Genomic DNA, 20,645 nt, shown 5'->3' with positions numbered 1-20,645 from the left:
TGTTTCCTTTCATTTTACAGTAGAGTTTATTTCCAAAATTAATTCTACAGGGGGACTCATCTCCTCACTGGATTGCCTAGAAATAAAGGGACACATTTACTTCCGGTCATACGCTTTTAGAAAGTAGAATGTTAGTTTTATTTTGATTAATGAGATAATTGTTGGAAGACAATTACCAACATTCTTAGTGCCATTTTATTCAGCAAAAGTTTAATATATTATTGACAAGTTAGAGGAAACAATAAATAAGAAAAACATATATTAAAATTTGCTTTGTAGCAACAGTTGACCATTCTTGAACTACTCACTTTCAAAGTTAGTTTTATATTTCAACTTTTTCTTAGTATCATTATTTTATTCAGGTTCATTTTCCATATACTAGAAAACAAATATATCAAAACTGATGTGAACAATTTAAAATTAGTCGTATTTATATGCATATAAAACATTGGAGGATGTGGGCAAATTTATGCAAGTTTTCTTTCTATGTAAAGCTTTCTTGCTTTAGATAGTATATGGCTGGCTATTTTTCCTAACTTCAGTATGCTTAGATTTGTTATTCTTATTATCAAGTGTAGTTATAAATTCAGTTGCTGAATAAAGACAGCAAAAGCTAATTTACAAAAATGATATTACTGTTTCATTTCATTTTAAGGAGACATAAAAATTTTTAACTTATAATGAATGATTTTGAGACAGAAAATTTTTCTCAGATTCAAATTTATATGAATTCCATTACACAGAATAAACACACCTTAAATGCAATCCATTTTATTATTATTCTTTTGATCACCAATCTATTTATCATTAGTTTTCTGCAAAATACCATTTGTTGGGCTGGGGAGTGGCTGAGTATGTAAAAGGCTTTCTGTGCTAGAGTGTGGACCAGAGATTGACTCGTCAGAAACCACAAACACTTAACTCAGCATTAGTTCCTTAGTCTCAGGCCTACAGGGAAGATTGGGGTCGGATACAGCAGAATCCTCAAAACTTGCGGGCAATCTGCTGGAACAAACCTAAGAAAAGAGACACCCAGCCTGAAACAAGGTACGAGGCAAAGAATCATAACTGATGTTCACTGACCTCCACAAATGCACATTAGCATGCATGTGCCTTCATATACATATATGCATCATACACTCACCATACACATATGTACATACATACATATAAAGTTTAAAAAATTATTACTTTTTATAAAGATGACCATTTTTCATGAAATATTCCAACTTTTTTAACTCTCTTGAATTGTGTCCCATGAGCAGAAGGGTCTTATTAGTCCCTGCAGAATCAACTAACCAGTCACAAAGAAGTTCACAGAGTCGTTCACAGAAAACAAGCATGGGACAGACCTAGGCCCCTTTCACATAGGTAAGAGTCGTGTTCTGTGTCTGCGTTTGAGATTCCCATAGCAGGCAGTCTCTGACTATATTGCCTGTGTTTGGATCACTTTCCCTTAACAGGGTTGCTTTATAACCTCAATAGAAGAAGATTCGCCAAGTCCTACTGTAACTTAGCATGCCAACGCTACTTGATATTAATGGGAGGCCATCCCTTTTTCTAATATCCAGGAGAGGAGGGGTGAATATGGGATGATGGGAGGTGAGAGGGAGGGACTGGGATGAAAGTAAATCAGGGTGGGATCAGGATGTAAAGTAAATTCAAAATTGATAAACAAACAAACAAACAAACATTTGAACAAGGTTAAAAAAAAAGTCTTCATGCCTAGGTGGGAGTTGCGGTGTAACTTCCATAAAGAAGGATAGTACTTTATTGTTTACTTTAAAAACTCAAAGTTTGGCCATAGGATTTGTTTTAAATGTTGATTCTTCATATCTTTCACAACACAAAAATTATAGAATTTATTTTATTTTATTTTTTTAGAGAATCATAAACTTTTTTACTGGATACTTTTTATTTACATTTTTTAAAAAAATTTTTTCTTAGATATATTTCTTTACTTACATTTCAAATGTTATTTCCCCTTTCCGGTTTCCTGTCCATAAGCCCCCATTCCCTCCCCACCCCCTCCACCATAAGGGTATTCCCCCTATACAGCCCCCTTGGCCAGTGACTGAATCAATCTGTCTCTCAATGCTCCCTCGTATAAAGTGGTGATAATAGAATGAGCTCCTGAAACAGTTATGATGATGAAATGACTTAATGCATTTGGTAAAGAAAAGGAATCAGGCATAGGAAAGAGCACTGGGAAAGGCAAAAATGAAGAAATGTTTTTTGTTTCTTAGGGGAAAAACCCTCTTACCATTTTCTACATTTATAGAATGAATTCTAGGCAATTCCTTACTCTCCTCTCCCCTTCCCCTTGCTGCTTGCACTGAGAGCCTTCTTCCTATCATGACCTACGCCTATTATCACTGCTTCCTTTGCAAATAAAATAACACAGAGTTTAATTACACTTCCTTAAGCTGGCACAGAAGGAAGGTTATTTACTAGGGAAAGGGGAACTCTCCAGTGGTTATATCACTGTAGGATATGATACCCATACATACAGCTGTTATCTGTTGACTCTCCTCTTTCATTCATAGTGAAATTATTATGGGCCTAGTCATGTAGAGGTCTTGTTCAGGCCAACCATACAGCTGTGGTGAGTTGATTGGTACAATGGCTATGTCATATTCCTGAGGTGTCTTTGTATTGTACATTTCAACATCCTTTGACCACTACAATTCTGTGTTTCACATCCCCTCGGTGAAATGCCCAGATCCTTGAGAGAGGATACACAGCTGTTCCATTGAGGGCTGAACAATACCCTGTTGCTTATTCTCAGCAGTTTGACTGGTTAGTGTGTTATTTTGTTAACCGTTCCCAGATCAGTGAGAAGTGAGAAGTTTCTCTAAGCAAGGGTAGGCATGGTACTAATCTACGGGAATAAACATGAGTATTTTTGAAGCATATTCACCACTTTATTACTTAGATTTATAGAACCAAACATATCTTCCTTCCTGTGCAATGGACCTTAAATCAAAAGTGGTTGGTTACCCACACCGTTCTGTCCGTATTACAATTCAGGGCAGGTTTTGCTAGATAGATTATTATTGTAACTACCAACACTTAGAGTTGAATAAGACTAATAATGACAGCAACTTCTGGTACAACATTATCGGGTCAATAGACAGAAGACTCTCAGCTCAGCTGTAGTTAGATTTTTCTACCATCTATGACCAAACTGTGTGGTATCTTCACCATTACAAACTTACCTTCAAATTCTGATGGACTGCCAACATGAATATCAGGAGACTGCATTAATTTGTGATATTAGGGGTCTCCTCAATCACTAACTTACAGAGAGCACTTTATGTCTGATACTTGTATTTTATTTAATAACCCATGGCTTTATGGGAAACACTGTCCATTAACAGTTTAATTGTTCAAACTCCCTTTTCCATGTATTTCGAAGTCTTTGTCACCTAACTTAAACAAGTTAAACAAGAAACAGCCAAAGCATGATGAACAAGAAAACACATTAATGGCTTATTCACGTTCTAATTTATGCATCTGTTCTTGCTTTCAAAAGCAGAGGCAGCAAAACCCTAAAGATGTGATTTAGCGAAATGATACACAGAATCAGGACAGACATGATAAACAACAGGAACAAGTAAATGACATAGCTTTTGGGATTAGCAGATAGAAAATGTAAATTAATAATGATAAAACTGTGAAGGGTTCTGATGGAAAAGCAAAATAAGATGCAAAAACAGATTGCTAGTGTAGGGAGAGAAATGAAATATCTAATATACTGTAAAAATGAAATGCTGGATGCAAGACCTTATGTTACAGGAAGAAAAATTAAACAATTTGAATTAATTCAGCATTAATTTAGTTGTGGAATTAGGAAACAAATCAGTGAACTCAAAAGAACATCAAGAGAAATATCAAGACCTATGTGAAAGGCTAAAAGACAGGAAGAGAAAAGGAGATATAAGAAACAAAAGACCTGTGAGATGTTTCAAAGCTCTATAATGTAGAAGAGAAAGACAACTGTCATAGTAGAAGAGGAGAGAAAGGGAGAGAGATGGGATATTTAAAAGAGGGAACTCATGGAATTTTCCAAATGAGTGGCAAATCCCAAGGAAAACAAAAGCAATCAAACAAACAAACAACAACCCCACAAATGCAGCTCAACTAAGAAATTCCATAAAACTTTTCTTGTCATCACTACCCTGAACCCAAGCTGCTGAGAGGCAATGATATACAGAAAATCTGAAAAGAACCCAGATGGAGAATACTTACCTGACATTGGAAAACTCAGAATGAGGGTTTATTTCTCCTTCTTATCTGTGACAGGGAAGGGAGATGAGAGTAGACTATGTAGAATTAAATGCTGTCTATAAATAAGTTGTTCTGTGAGTAGAAAAGAACACTTAGACTTCCTCAGAAAAGTAAACCCTAATATGTTTCCTAAGAAGTAGTTCTTCACAGATAAACAACTGAGTCCAGAGTCTCAGTATTAAATTTTAGGTATATTTCCTAGAATGAATAACAGAATAACAAAAAAAACCCATTCATTTATCTGTATTTTAATACCTATACACAAAATATAATTTTTATTGTACTAAGGATAACATATGAGATGATTATAATGTTGATAATTTAAATAATAAGAATATATTTAGGAGAGGGACAAAATTATATAATTCGTTTACTATATATTTAGAGATATAGTACCATTTAAAATATATTGGAACAATTTAAAACACATAATACAAAATTTATAGAAATTACTACTGATTAAATTATTACCTGTAAGATAAGAGGAGAAATACAATTTACGTTGATGTTCAGAAGGCAATAGTATACATGAATATATACATATATATTCATGTATATAATCAATACCTGTAGATAAGGAAGTTATGACTCTAAGTACAAAATCTTGTAACAGTAATTTTGATGAACAAAATCTTATTAACTCATGAAGAAAATAAGTCTTTCTTCCTGCACTCACCTGTTTGAGAACATAGCATCGCCAGGATAATCATGCGGAACACCATCAGGAAGATGAACTTCAGGGTAGTGACTAGGCTATTGTGGATATTGGGAGGAGTTCAAGAAGAAAATTTTCACTAGAGGGCAGTTTGAAAACCATGGACATTGCTGTAGAAGGAATGGACAAAAGTCACCACCTTGGAGGCCACCATGGGGGTTGTGTACTACCCAGTACTCATGATGGTCACATAGTTTAGGGGACTAGAGAAGGCTATGTAATTATCAAACACCATCAGAGAGAGAGAGAGAGAGAGAGAGAGAGAGAGAGAGAGAGAGAGAGAGAGAGAGAGAGAAATACATTGTCTACACAAATTAGGTAGAAGAATAAGCATGTATGTCATGAGATTTGTGTAAGAAATGTTCTCTCTCTCTCTCTCTCTCTCTCTCTCTCTCTCTCTCTCTCTCTCTCTCTCTCTCCATAGAAGATTTACAAAGGATATGATGGAGGAGAAGCAGATGTTGCTCAGAATGATGAAGTTTATGGGAGTCTGGAGACAAGACTCAAATGTCAAAGCAGTCATTTTGATGAGGTTCCCATGTAGTGTAGTCATGTACATAAAACACCAAAAGAGAAACAATACCAGGCTCAAGGGTTGGGACTTAGAAAGATAGAATGCAGGTGGTTCTAAAAGAAATATGAATTTGTTTGCTCTGGGGTCATTTTCCAACTCCATTGTCTCAAGTTTTCCATTTCTTGTACTTCTTGGAAAAGTTAAGAATATTGGTGGTATAGGAAGGATTTCATTTTTTTTCTAAGCCAAGATTCCTAGAGGCAAGTATTAGAATTGAAAACTCACAAAGTATTATTTCCATATGCATTGCTATTTCACAACTATTGCAATTGATACTCTAGTAGGTCCTGAATGACATCTTATTGCACACATATACATTTAATTATTTTAATCAGTAAGTTAAAATTCTTTACAATACCTAAAATTCTAGTTATATTATCTTTAAGTATTCAAGGTAAGCCGAGGTAAATAAGAATATTCAGAAATGGACCATATGTAGTATGAGACATATAGAAGAGAGACTTTTTTATTTGTTTGTGTGTGCCATAAATCAGTGACTGTTTCATACAACTAAAACCAAACAAAACAAAACAAAATAGACACACATATGTATACTCAACTTGTTCTGACTAATATTTGTAGAGTACTTTGCATAGCAATAGAATGTACCTTCACCTAAAGCATGCATTAATACTCATCAATTACTGTGTGGCACATAAGGAGTCCTAGAATCAACTCCTCTTTCTTCCTCCCCCCAAAATAATGGAGGACTGGCTAGTTTTGTGTGTCAACTTGACACAAGCTGGAGTTATCACAGAAAAGGAGCCTCCGTTGTGGAAATGCCTTCATGAGACCCAGCTGTAAGGCATTTTCTCAACTAGTGGTCAAGGTGGGGAGGACCGAGACTATTATGGGTAGTGTCATCCCTCAGATGGTGGACTTGGATTCTAAAAGAAAGCAAGCTGAGCAAGCCAGGGGAATCAACTCATTAACACCCCTCCATGGCCTCTGCAGCAGCTCCTGCTTCCGGCTCTGCAAGTTCCAGTCCAGACTGTGGTGATGAACAGCAATGTGGAAGTGTAAGCTGAGTAAACTCTTTCCTTCCCAACTTGCTTCTTGGTCAGGATATTTGTGCAGGGATAGGAACCCTGACCAAGACAAATGGTAAGGTTCCCACGCTTCAATTGGATGACTCCAAATACATGGATATACAGACGGTATTAAATAACATTCGTGTGTCATGAAAAAAAAAAAAAGCAAGTGAAATTGGGATGTAAGCTATGTAAGATAGTGGGATAAATCAGAATGGTGTAAAGTGGAGGGTGTTTTCCTCATATTTCACTGTGTATACCTGAATTTTGTGCTAATTATTTTATTTATTTACATTTCAAATGTTGCCCCCTTTCCTGGTATCTGCAATCCTTCATGCCATCCCCCTTACCCTTTGTCTTTTTTTTTTTACTCCCCCACCCACCCAGCCACTCATGCCTCACCCCTCTAGCATGCTCCTTCTCTGGGGCAAGCTTCCGCAGGATCAAGTGCCTCCCCTCCCACTGATTCCATACAAAGCAATCCTCTGCTATATATGTAGTGGGAGCCATGGAGCCACCCATCTATACTCTTTGGTTGGTGGTTTAGTTCCTGGGAACTCTGAGGGGTCTGGCTAGTTGATATTGTTGTTCTTCCTATGGGGTTACAATTTCCTTTAGGTCCTTCAGTCCTTCCCTCTGTCCTCCATTGGGGACCCCAGGCTCAGTTCAATGGCTAGCTATCACTGTCTGAAACTGTCTTAAATGTTGAGAGCCTCTCAGAGAACAACCCTACTAGTCTTCTATCTGCAAGCAGTTCTTGGGATCAGTAGGGGTTTAGTATCTGTGGATGGGATGTATCCCAAAGTGGGTGGTCTCTGGATAGCCTTTTCTTCAGTCTCTGCTCCACTTTTCATCCCTGTGTTTTCTTTAGACAGGAACAATTCTGGGATAATACATGAAATTCTTAAAAACTAAAATAAAATAATATATAAAACCCAATACAATCATAACATATTTCAATAAATTTATCTTTGTTTTATAAATATAAATACCTACCAACATAGACTAATTCTGTACTATAAACATACAGTGATAAACATAAAAAGTTAATAAAAGACTAGTATTATTGAAAATGTGTTCTCAAACAAAAAGTAAAATTAATTTGGAATCTGAAAGAGAATGGAAATATACCAAAGACTTGATATGCTAATCTAAAAAAGAAAGAAATCTCAAGCTATTGAAGCATTTCTTAATTGTGAAAAATTATAAAATGTTAAAATAAAAATATTATTTAACAAAATATGTAGGGTTCAACATAAGCTGGGCAGAGGGAAGTGGAGAGAAAATATAAATGCATTATGTAGATTTCATCTATCTTTCAAAGTCCCAGTTTCCTCATTTTTTTCCTTTTTATTTGTTTCTGATACATTCCCACCACTGTGGAAGCAGTTATATTTAAACCTAAAAATCTTAGTCTCAAAAAAAATCAAAATTTGTTCAGAAGTCACTGTCATTATGAATAGACAACAATGTAGAATATAAATATAAGCAAAGTCAGAAGCTTACATTATACAAGCATGAGTTCAGTTGAAAAATTTCTAATCAAAGTATCCCAAATGACAGTCCACACGTGAGTAATTTCAGAAAGGAAGCATCTGCCCTTATAGAGCCTGAGAGTCATCCAAATTCTAGAATCCTCTATGCATAATTCTGTGTGTTGCAATTTGATAACAGTAGAGATGGACCGATTATTGTAAGTCTGAGGATATAGTGCTGAGAGTAAAGCTTAAGAGATTAAAATTATATGTACCACGTGTATTATGAATGGAAAATAAACACAGCCACAAGAAATTTGCATACCTTTCTTGAAGCCAATGGGAAAAGAGCAAGCCTACATGAGTCTGACAGTAATAGATTGTGTTAGAAAAAAGCCAAAAACACCAAAAACCTGCACATAGAACCTACCCTTACAGGTCAGGCGGTCTCCAGAAGCATGATCGTCTGATATGACAAGTCATACGTGCAAGGTTGGCAAAGTTCATGGTAACATTTGCAGCTTTCAATTTTACAGTTGGAAATTACAGCCAGGGGGAAAGGGCTAATCGGTGTTGTTATTAATTAACAGTGGACTTATCTGATTACCCTGATACCTGATGGCTTGTTGTTTCAGAGGGATATGGTTGGCTACACATAGGGATTTTAAAAACCAAAATGCAGTTCAGCACCCACACATGTAATTCCTTTCTCTGTCGGCAAAGCCGGTTCGTTTTAGATGTAAACCCATTTGTTCAGAACGAACACAAAATGAAAACATTTTGTCCCACATAACATCTCTGTTGATAGGTGCAAAATGTGTATTTGCCACATTGCACAAATAATTAAGCAATTATAATCTTTTCTGTGTCACAATATTAGAGGTTTTTTTGTGTTGATGAGAAAAAGATTAAATTTCAAAATGACATTAAGGATATAAACAGAGGTAATATGCTAACAAATTAAAGATATTTCCATGTTACGGCATTTCCATTCTACAACAGATACAATTTTCATTGAACATATTTCATGTTTCTACAAACATACCTGCAGTGCAAATTTAAATTTTTATGTCTTCCTTCATGAGTATCAGGTGCTTACTATAGTAGAAAAACAAAACTTTAGCTTTATAGAACATAGATGAATAATTAAATATCTGTATAAATACACACACCACACCAAGAGCTCTTTTAAAATCAAATGGGATTATTACTGAGTCCCAAGCTAATGTCAGTTTAGAAACAATTGACCCATGATGAATAATATAATGACATTGTCAAAGATATCAATGGAATATTATGATAATTTTAATTGTCGCTATTAATTCTTTAAATACATCTGTTTGTAAAGAAAAAAAAGCACTTGGGAATAAGATCTTTCTCATTGACTTACTAAATCAGATTAGTTTGTGAGATAGTCTCTCTCTGTAGCCCAAGTTTGGTTATGTGATCTTGTGACCCCTTTTCGCGAAGCTTCCAGCATTCAGACTCTTATCAGCAGTTGCCAAAATATTGGGCTTAGGCGATTTTTTTCATGTTAACATTTACATCAGGGTATACAAAAGAGAATGGAATTATGGTTTATCTAAGTACTACAGACTGAATGGAAGAAATTTGGAATCTACTGAATAAAATTATGGTATCTGTATTTCTGAACATCAGGAAACATTATTGGCCTTTCTACAGTGTGGAACTAGCTCTTCAATGCAGGGGGAAATGGTACTATTACAGTGATGGGCTTGAAGATGCTGAGTTAAAGCGTGCAAAGGCGGCTCGCAATTTGGATTTGATCCTAACATTTGGGTTTGCTAACAATTGGGCACGTCTGAGTCTTAAATCATTTTATCATTTCTAAAATGTAAAAACTTCCCACATAGCCCGTATTATGCTTTTGTTGTTGTTGTTGTTGTTTATCTGTTTTGTTGCACTTTTAGAGAGAGGATCTCTCTGTATAGCCCTGACTCTCCTGTAACTCTTTATGTAAACAATTTCTTATCTAGAGATCTGTCTGTCTCTGCTTCTCACACACAGCAATTAAAAGCCCACAGTCTAGGGGTTTGGGATTTAGCTCAGTGGTAGAGCGCTTGCCTAGCAAGCACAAGGCCCTGGGTTCGATCCCCAGCTCCAGAAAAAAAAAGAAAGGAAAAAAAAAAGCCCACAGTCTATTATATACTATTGAAGATAATAATTTTTTGCTTTTTAGATAATTCTACAAAAGAACCCCAACATTTCCTAGTTTATGAAGTTAAGACTAAAAGAGCCAAGCACTGTGTCTTTCTGTGTCTTTCTTTCAGCTTGTAATGTATAAGAGTGGATGAAAAACGATTAATATCACCTCTCTAATGCCTGGTGCAGTTGCTTCTTCACTTCATGCTTTTCCCTTCACCATCTTTATAACACTGTCACTAATTCCATATAAATGACCCTTCCACAAACCACCTTAGACAAATGGATAATACACCAAATGCTCATTATGGAAAGAGTATAAGCAAAATGTAGTATCTAATTCCAGAACAAACTCTGGTAAGATGTTTGAGCTATCTCACAGACAAGAGCACCAGTTAGTATTACCAGAACTTTCAGGAAAATGAATGCATATAACACTGTGGTACATTACCTAGGTAAGGAAAAGCAAAGGAATGTGTATTCAAACCATGCATATTAGACATTATCAGAAAAAGCCTCTGTTGTTAAAATATGAGGCATTTAAATATAGTACTTAATGTACTGGAATTACCTGTTCATCTTTGCACACAAATTGTAAGTGAATGATTTCTATTCTGGTCTCAAATTATTCTTTCTATGCATACCCTAGGACATGAGGACAGACCAGTTATACTTATTTCTTTCGTGAGTCTATTAATGCCCTAGACACCAGTGAGACCTGGTATCACTGTTAACCACAATAGTCATCTTTACCTTGGTCTATATGGTTCTTCATAATTGCATTTCCTTTTTATTTTATTTTTAAACTTCATTTATTAATCATTCCATTCATTTACATCTCAAATGGTATTCCCCTTCCCATGTATTCCCTCCACAAAGCCTCCCTTCTACATCCACCCTTTACCCCTCCCCTTTGTCTCTATGAGAATGCTCTCCCACATGCGCCCCCATCTTTTTTGGAACAAATAGTAGACAAACCAATAGCAATATCCAGTTGAAAATCCTCCCTCAGTCGGATACTTTGAATGAGGTATTTACTTTAAATTCCCATTGAAACCCTCTGGTGTGCTAAAGTCCTAGGGCTGACTGTGCTCTCATTCCAAAGTGTTATGGAGCTTGAGACAGCTATTCCTCAATATAAACAAATCAGTGCGCATCTACTCTTTAGTGACGTATTGTTGTTTAGACACATCTCTTAACAAGAACTATCATTTCTCTCTAATGTTTGATCTAAGACTGTAGGCAGCATATATCCATGCATATGTAGGCATAACTCAACAAAAATTATTTCATTTCTCCTTGTCTATTGCTCAGTACAGAACAACCTCCTTACCATCTATGGGTTATGTTAAAAATAATTTATCAAATAGCCAGGATACACCTAAAGAAATGTTTAACATCCTTAGTCATCAGAGAAATGCAAATCAAAACAACCCTGAGATTCCATCTCAAGCCAGTCAGAATGGCTAAGATCAAAAATTCAGGTGATAGCACATGCTGGCAAGGATGTGGAGAAAGAGAAACACTCCTCTATTGTGGATGAGATTGCAAGCTGGTTTAACTACTCTGAAAATCAGCTTGGCAGTTCCTCGGAAAACTGGACATATTACTACCTGAGGAACCAGTTATACCACTACTGGGCATACACCCAAAAGGTGCTCTAACATGTAACAAGGACACATGTTCCACTGTGTTCATAGCAGCCTTATTTATAATAGAAAGAAGCTGGAAAGAACCTAGTTGTCCTTCAACAGAGGAATGGATTCAGAAAATGTGGTACATCTACACAATGGAGTACTACTCAGCCATCAAAAATAATGAAGCTCAAGAAGAAGGAATACCAAAGTGGATGCTTCAGTCCTTTTTAGAAAGAGGAACAAAACAGTCACAGGACGAAATACAAAGTGTGGAGCGGAGACTGAAGGAAAGGCCATCCAGAGACTGCCCCACTTGGATATTTGTCCCATATACAGTCACCAAACCCAGACACTTTTGTGGATGGCAAGAAGTGCATGCTGACAGGAGCCTGTTAGAGCTGTCTCTGTCAGAGCCTGAGAAATAAAACAGGTGGATGCTCACAACCAACCATTGGACCGAGAATGAGGTCCCCAATGGAGGAGTTAGAGAAAGGACTGAAGGAGCCGAAGAGGCTTGAACACTGTAGGAAGAACAACAATATCAACCAACCAGACACCCCAGAGCTCCCAGGGGCTAAACAACCAACCAAAGAGTCCACGTGGAACAACTCATGACTCCAGTTACATATGTAACAGATGAGGGCCTTGTTGGGCATCAGTGAGAGGAGAGGCCCTTGGTCCTGTGAAGGCGCTATGCCCCAATATAGGGGATGCCAGGGCAGGAAGGCGGGAAAGAATGGGTGGTTGGGGAGGCACCCTCATAGAAGCAGGGGGAGGGTGATGGGATAGAGAGTTTCCGGAGGGGCAACAGGGAAAGTGGATAGCATTTGAAATATGAATTATGGAAATTATGAAATTATCCAATAAAAGAAAAGACAAAGCAATTTCTTCATTTTAGTATCACTGTAGTTACTGGTGGCTTACCTGAGTGTAGCAAAGGAAGCATCTTTATATGTCAAAAAACAGTATGATCCTGCTATGAATATCTTCAAATTTTCCTCCTTCATGTGGCATCATTAACCTGTGTTGCGTGTGGAGAAAAAAAGATTACTAAAAGCAAAAAGAAAAGTGTATAAATACTTGAACGGAAACTTATTTTAGAGTAGACTTAATTTTTCTTTGTAAGTCATGAAACTTGATCTTTAAAGCCTACAAAACACCGTGCCTTTTGTAAAATTTTCAGGAATGTGAATATAAATATATAATAAAAGTTGCATTAAAAGTTTGGGAGGAAGAGGCAGGCTATATCTGAGTTGGAGGACAGTCTGGTCTACAGAATGAGTTTCAGGTCTACACAAAGAAACCCTGTTTCTAAAAACAAACCAACCAACAAACAAAACCAAAAACAAAAGGTGACATCTAATTATAGAAATTGTGAAGTGCTAGAATACGATAGATTATTGTGTTTAGTTAGACTATACTTTACAAGACACTTGTCGCTCTTGAAAGCAAGGACATTAACTAATGATCCACTAAATGGGTGTGTAAAATACAATTTAAGCTACTTGTAACATGCAAAAGAGAAGCACCATTTGTTAGTGCCAAAATTCACTGGCATGTAGAAATCAGAAAATCATTATCCTTGATAGAAATAGCTTAATACAACAGGGAAGACAATGCATTATTTAGTACAGTGAAATGACAATTGATGCAAATGCTGGTGAAGTGCAGGGGGAAAAAGAAACAATTTAGTGAATGATGCATTCTGTTCCCAGTATTTATGCATGCAAAGGAATGGAAATCTTTGCTCATTAACCAAGGCACTTAGTTTGTGAGCCAAAATGCTTCAGGCTGTAGCCTTAATTGTCATAAATGTTTATCTCTATGAAAGTTTAATTTGGCCTAAGGAAAAATACTGTTCCAAGTGAAGAAAGCTCTCTATATTTTTTTGTTTTGTCTTCTTCATCAGTTAAGGTAGGTTACCCAAAACCTTGTATATGGCTGTCAACCTCCAGGTACTCTCCAGGATACCACCAAATACAGTTTGTTTCTCTTTATCCTCCATTAATTTCCCCTCCTTTATGTCTATCAGTAGTATGACTCATGGTATAGTTCCAGGCATCCTCCATTAATCTGCATTTTAGAACACGGAATCAAAGATTTTTCAAAGCTGCTCAGTAGAGCGTCATACTGTGCTTGGCTGAGTTTGAATGACACTTGTCAATCTTTTTCTTTATTGTCTTGACCTTCTTCTATTTAATTTAATTCTGAAGAGCCCAAGGCAAGACTTCATGTAATTATACACACACACACACACACACACACACACACACACACACACATATTTGTTGATTAGTAAACTATTTTGGAAATTAAATGTTCTGACTATGCAATCTATGCCATGAGGTATTTGTGCTAATATGAGACTAGGAATAATCTGCTGTATCTAATATTTCATGTCTTCATAAAGACAAGTTAAAATGTACATTAATCACAAATATAAAACCCATAGCAAACCAAATAAAAGATCCCACCAAAGTTTGGATTAGAGTTCTGAATATATTTATTGGGCTTACTTTCAGGAGTTATGTATAAGGTTTCCTTACAGAGCAGTAGGGACACAAAGGCCAGCTGCAGCACTGAGAATTTCCATGCTAACTTGAACAATGCTTCCTCAAAGCTGCATTCTAGGTCCTCATTGTCCAACAGGCAGTGAGTTTCACCAATGTCTCAGAACTCTGGCCAAGTGCTTACATAACAATGGTTAGGGTCCTTATGTAGCCAATAAATTTCATGAGTTCCCTAAACTACTTAAATTTCATGAGGTTTCTGAGCCTAGTGAACCTTCATTCCTCACTTATGACCCAAGAGAAGGAAGAAGCTTTCATTTTGAAGAAATGGATGACTGTAACATCTCTGGTCATTTCTATCTTCTGCTGTACAATCCTATTAACAAATTTCTACAATTCTACAAAAACTTGATTTTTCGTATTTGAGGTTAAGAAGTAATCTAAAATTCTTTCCACACTTTAAGAGCAACAATGATCAAAAGTACAGTTAACATATCCTAGAGTGGAATAGCGCGTGGCGTTTTATTATTTTACTCAAATGTTTTACGGCTCAGTCAACAATGGGATGTTTTACTTGAAATCTGTTTCACTTTTACATGTTTCAAGTATGCTGTTCTGGATGTCATATAATGTTATAATTGTGATTCATAAAGTTAATTTGAAGCCTAGAAATTATTCATTGTTTCTCAAACACTGTAAGATGTGATTACCAAATGGAAAATATTTGGGGGCATATGAAATTTGCATAATAACCAGACTGTAAATTCTTAAGGCTTTGGGGTTGTACTCTCAATGTAGCAACTATTTGAACTTGCCCAGAAATAGACATATTGGAGTATGACAAATGAATGAATGTGTGTGGCCGTATTCCAACATATTGAATCACAAAACAGGTGGTAATGCAGGAATGACCCTTAGGCCATAGTTGACAATGACTGCAATAAGCTGAGATAGTTCTCAAACTTGTAGAAATTGTCATGGATATTGGGATTATAAAGAACACTCAATTTGACATTGAATGACATTCACTCAAAAAATTCACAACTGAATTTGAAAATCAAATATTAATGATTTGGTATCATGATCCAGTTAAATAACAAATTTATAGTTTGCTTTTCTTGCATTATATTTTTGTGTTAACCTCACTGGTTTTTTTTTTTGTTATATTGATCTAGAGTAAGACAGATTAACTTAAACTTATCTTGAATAATTAGGAATACAAACTATCAGTTTTTCTGAATGCTAGAATTATAAACCTAATAATCTGTTATAATGGCTTTGTGTCCTTTATTTATTGATTTTGCCTATTACCTAAAAAAGAAATACCTATTTCACAGAGCCATTCCTTTACTTTGAGTGTATTGCTTTCTTACAATATTTAAAATATGTATTTTATGTATTTTACTTTAAAAATATTAATGTAAATGTAAATGAGTATAAAATACTACTGCTAAATGATTCATATTTCAAAACTCAGGAACTTGCATATTTGGTCGCTGACATGGTAGAGCCTAACATATTTAGTCCATAGCAATGGTGAGAAGTTATAAACCATATTCAGCAAATTAATCTCAAAATACAACGATCAAAAATAATGTAGCGTAGTAGATATAAAACAATCCTCTGTGTTATAAAAAGTCTATATTAAAGAAAAAGTAAATAATAACTTCCTTCTTGAAGTACAGCCAATAATTGACAAGTAGCTTTAAGCTCATATGATCCAAGCCTTTAAGAAGCACATTTCAGAAAAACACTTACTGGATCCTTTTTTTTTTCTGTAAATATTGCTTTGCTAGTGATCAAGCACATGTCTTCAGGAATGCTGAAACAAAATGGTAGTAAGCCACCCCACCAAACCCCTTTTTATTTCTGTGAATGACACACTTTTGTTTATAGGAATGAAACTTTTTTTGTTGTTTTTTTGTTTTGTATTTTTTTCTTTTTCTTTTTTTTGGAGCGGGGGATCAAACCCAGGGCTTTGTGCTTGCTAGTCAAGTGCTCTACCACTGAGGTAAATCCCCAACTCCAGGAATGAAACTTTTTTTTTTTTTATTAACTTGAGTATTTCTTATATACATTTCGAGTGTTATTCCCTTTCCCGGTTTCCGGGCAAACATTCCCCTCCCCCCTCCCCTTCCTTATGGGTGTTCCCCTCCCAACCCTCCCCCCATTGCCGCCCTCCCCCCATAGACTAGTTCACTGGGGGTTCAGTCTTAGCAGGACCCAGGGCTTCCCCTTCCACTGGTGCTCTTACTAGGATATTCATTGCTACCTATGGGGTCAGAGTCCAGGGTCAGTCCATGTATAGTCTTTAGGTAGTGGCTTAGTCCCTGGAAGCTCTGGTTGCTTGGCATTGTTGTACTTTTGGGGTCTCGAGCCCCTTCAAGCTCTTCCAGTTCTTTCTCTGATTCCTTCAATAGGGGACCTATTCTCAGTTCAGTGGTTTGCTGCTGGCATTCGCCTCTGTATTTGCTGTATTCTGGCTGTGTCTCTCAGGAGCGATCTACATCCGGCTCCTGTCGGTCTGCACTTCTTTGCTTCATCCATCTTGTCTAATTGGGTGGCTGTATATGTATGGGCCACATGTGGGGCAGGCTCTGAATGGGTGTTCCTTCAGTCTCTGTTTTAATCTTTGCCTCTCCCTTCCCTGCCAAGGGTATTCTTTTTCCTCATTTAAAGAAGGAGTGAAGCATTCACATTTTGATCATCTGTCTTGAGTTTCGTTTGTTCTAGGGATCTAGGGTAATTCAAGCATTTGGGCTAATAGCCACTTATCAATGAGTGCATACCATGTATGTCTTTCTGTGATTGGGTTAGCTCACTCAGGATGATATTTTCCAGTTCCAACCATTTGCCGACAAATTTCATGAACTCGTTGTTTTTGATAGCTGAGTAATATTCCATTGTGTAGATGTACCACATTTTCTGTATCCATTCCTCTGTTGAAGGGCATCTGGGTTCTTTCCATTTTCTGGCTATTATAAATAAGGCTGCGATGAACATAGTGGAGCACGTGTCTCTTTTATATGTTGAGGCATCTTTTGGGTATATGCCCAAGAGAGGTATAGCTGGATCCTCAAGCAGTTCAATGTCCAATTTTCTGAGGAACCTCCAGACTGATTTCCAGAATGGTTTTACCAGTCTGCAATCCCACCAACAATAAAGGAGTTTTCCTCTTTCTCCACATCCTCGCCAGCATCTGCTGTCACCTGAGTTTTTGATCTTAGCCATTCTCACTGGTGTGAGGTGAAATCTCAGGGTTGTTTTGATTTGCATTTCCCTTATGACTAAAGATGTTGAACATTTCTTTAGGTGTTTCTCAGCCATTCGGCATTCCTCAGCTGTGAATTCTTTGTTTAGCTCTGAACCCCATTTTTAATAGGGTTATTTGTTTCCCTGCGATCTAACTTCTTGAGTTCTTTGTATATTTTGGATATAAGGCCTCTATCTGTTGTAGGATTGGTCAAGATCTTTTCCCAATCTGTTGGTTGCCGTTTTGTCCTAACCACAGTGTCCTTTGCCTTACAGAAGTTTTGCAGTTTTATGAGATCCCATTTGTCGATTCTTGATCTTAGAGCATAAGCCATTGGTGTTTTGTTCAGGAAATTTTTTCCAGTGCCCATGTGTTCCAGATGCTTCCCTAGTTTTTCTTCTATTAGTTTGAGTGTGTCTGGTTTGATGTGGAGGTCCTTCATCCACTTGGACTTAAGCTTTGTACAGGGTGATAAGCATGGATCGATCTGCATTCTTCTACATGTTGCCCTCCAGTTGAACCAGCACCATTTGCTGAAAATGCTATCTTTTTTCCATTGGATGGTTTTGGCTCCTTTGTCAAAAATCAAGTGACCATAGGTGTGTGGGTTCATTTCTGGGTCTTCAATTCTATTCCATTGGTCTATCTGTCTGTCTCTGTACCAATACCATGCAGTTTTTATCACTATTGCTCTGTAATACTGCTTGAGTTCAGGGATAGTGATTCCCCCTGAAGTCCTTTTATTGTTGAGGATAGCTTTAGCTATCCTGGGTTTTTTGTTATTCCAGATGAATTTGCAAATTGTTCTGTCTAACTCTTTGAAGAATTGGATTGGTATTTTGATGGGGATTGCATTGAATCTGTAGATTGCTTTTGGTAAAATGGCCATTTTTACCATATTAATCCTGCCAATCCATGAGCATGGGAGATCTTTCCATCTTCTGAGGTCTTCTTCAATTTCTTTCCTCAGTGTCTTGAAGTTCTTATTGTACAGATCTTTTACTTGCTTGGTTAAAGTCACACCGAGGTACTTTATATTATTTGGGTCTATTATGAAGGGTGTCGTTTCCCTAATTTCTTTCTCGGCTTGTTTCTCTTTTGTATAGAGGAAGGCAACTGATTTATTTGAGTTAATTTTATACCCAGCCACTTTGCTGAAGTTGTTTATCAGCTTTAGTAGTTCTCTGGTGGAACTTTTGGGATCACTTAAATATACTATCATGTCATCTGCAAATAGTGATATTTTGACCTCTTCTTTTCCGATCTGTATCCCTTTGATCTCCTTTTGTTGTCTGATTGCTCTGGCTAGAAGTTCAAGAACTATATTGAATAAGTAGGGAGAGAGTGGGCAGCCTTGTCTAGTCCCTGATTTTAGTGGGATTGCTTCAAGTTTCTCTCCATTTAGTTTAATGTTAGCAACTGGTTTGCTGTATATGGCTTTTACTATGTTTAGGTATGGGCCTTGAATTCCTATTCTTTCCAGGACTTTTATCATGAAGGGGTGTTGAATTTTGTCAAATGCTTTCTCAGCATCTAATGAAATGATCATGTGGTTCTGTTCTTTCAGTTTGTTTATATAATGGATCACGTTGATGGTTTTCCGTATATTAAACCATCCCTGCATGCCTGGGATGAAGCCTACTTGATCATGGTGGATGATTGTTTTGATGTGCTCTTGAATTCGGTTTGCCAGAATTTTATTGAGTATTTTTGCGTCGATATTCATAAGGGAAATTGGTCTGAAGTTCTCTTTCTTTGTTGTGTCTTTGTGTGGTTTAGGTATAAGAGTAATTGTGGCTTCGTAGAAGGAATTCGGTAGGGCTCCATCTGTTTCAATTTTGTGGAATAGTTTGGATAATATTGGTATGAGGTCTTCTATGAAGGTTTGATAGAATTCTGCACTAAACCCGTCTAGACCTGGACTCTTTTTGGTTGGGAGACCTTTAATGACTGCTTCTATTTCCTTAGGAGTTGTGGGGTTGTTTAACTGGTTTATCTGTTCCTGATTTAACTTCGATACCTGGTATCTGTCTAGGAAATTGTCCATTTCCTGAAGATTTTCAAATTTTGTTGAATATAGGTTTTTATATTAAGATCTGATGATTTTTTGAATTTCCTCTGAATCTGTAGTTATGTCTCCCTTTTCATTTCTGATTTTGTTAATTTGGACGCACTCTCTGTGTCCTCTCGTTAGTCTGGCTAAGGGTTTATCTATCTTGTTGATTTTCTCAAAGAACCAACTTTTGGTTCTGTTGATTCTTTCTATGGTCCTTTTTGTTTCTACTTGGTTGATTTCAGCTCCTAGTTTGATTATTTCCTGCCTTCTGCTCCTCCTGGGTGTATTTGCTTCTTTTTGTTCTAGAGCTTTTGGGTGTGCTGTCAAGCTGCTGACATATGCTCTTTCCTGTTTCTTTCTGCAGGCACTCAGCGCTATGAGTTTTCCTCTTAGCACAGCTTTCATTGTGTCCCATAAGTTTGAGTATGTTGTATCTTCATTTTCATTAAATTCTAAAAAGTTTTTAATTTCTTTCTTTATTTCTTCCTTGACCAGGTTATCATTGAGTAGAGCATTGTTCAATTTCCACGTATATGTGGGCATTCTTCCCTTATTGTTATTGAAGACCAGTTTTAGGCCGTGGTGGTCCGATAGCACGCATGGGATTATTTCTATCTTTCTGTACCTGTTGAGGCCCGTTTTTTGACCAATTATATGGTCAATTTTGGAGAAAGTACCATGAGGAGCTGAGAAGAAGGTATATCCTTTTGCTTTAGGATAGAATGTTCTATAAATATCCGTTAAGTCCATTTGGCTCATGACTTCTCTTAGTCTGTCGACATCACTGTTTAATTTCTGTTTCCATGATCTGTCCATTGATGAGAGTGGGGTGTTGAAATCTCCCACTATTATTGTGTGAGGTGCAATGTGTGTTTTGATCTTTAGTAAGGTTTCTTTTACATATGTAGGTGCCCTTGTATTTGGGGCATAGATATTTAGGA

At 36.7% G+C, this 20,645-nt stretch overlaps 1 non-coding gene and 1 pseudogene across 1 annotated transcript; both read left to right on the top strand.

The window, feature by feature from the left end:
• The window catches only part of LOC108352072 (uncharacterized), a 2,585,468-nt pseudogene that overhangs the window by 479,358 nt on the left and 2,085,465 nt on the right, over positions 1-20,645 (top strand).
• On the top strand, positions 10,131-10,212 carry Trnaa-agc92 (transfer RNA alanine (anticodon AGC) 92). The gene has a single exon. It is a non-coding gene; the product is annotated as a tRNA-Ala (tRNA).

The sequence above is a fragment of the Rattus norvegicus genome, chromosome 10, assembly GCF_036323735.1.
Source record: "Rattus norvegicus strain BN/NHsdMcwi chromosome 10, GRCr8, whole genome shotgun sequence".
Taxonomy (NCBI): domain Eukaryota; kingdom Metazoa; phylum Chordata; class Mammalia; order Rodentia; family Muridae; genus Rattus; species Rattus norvegicus.
This window is presented reverse-complemented; position numbering and strand designations above follow the sequence as displayed.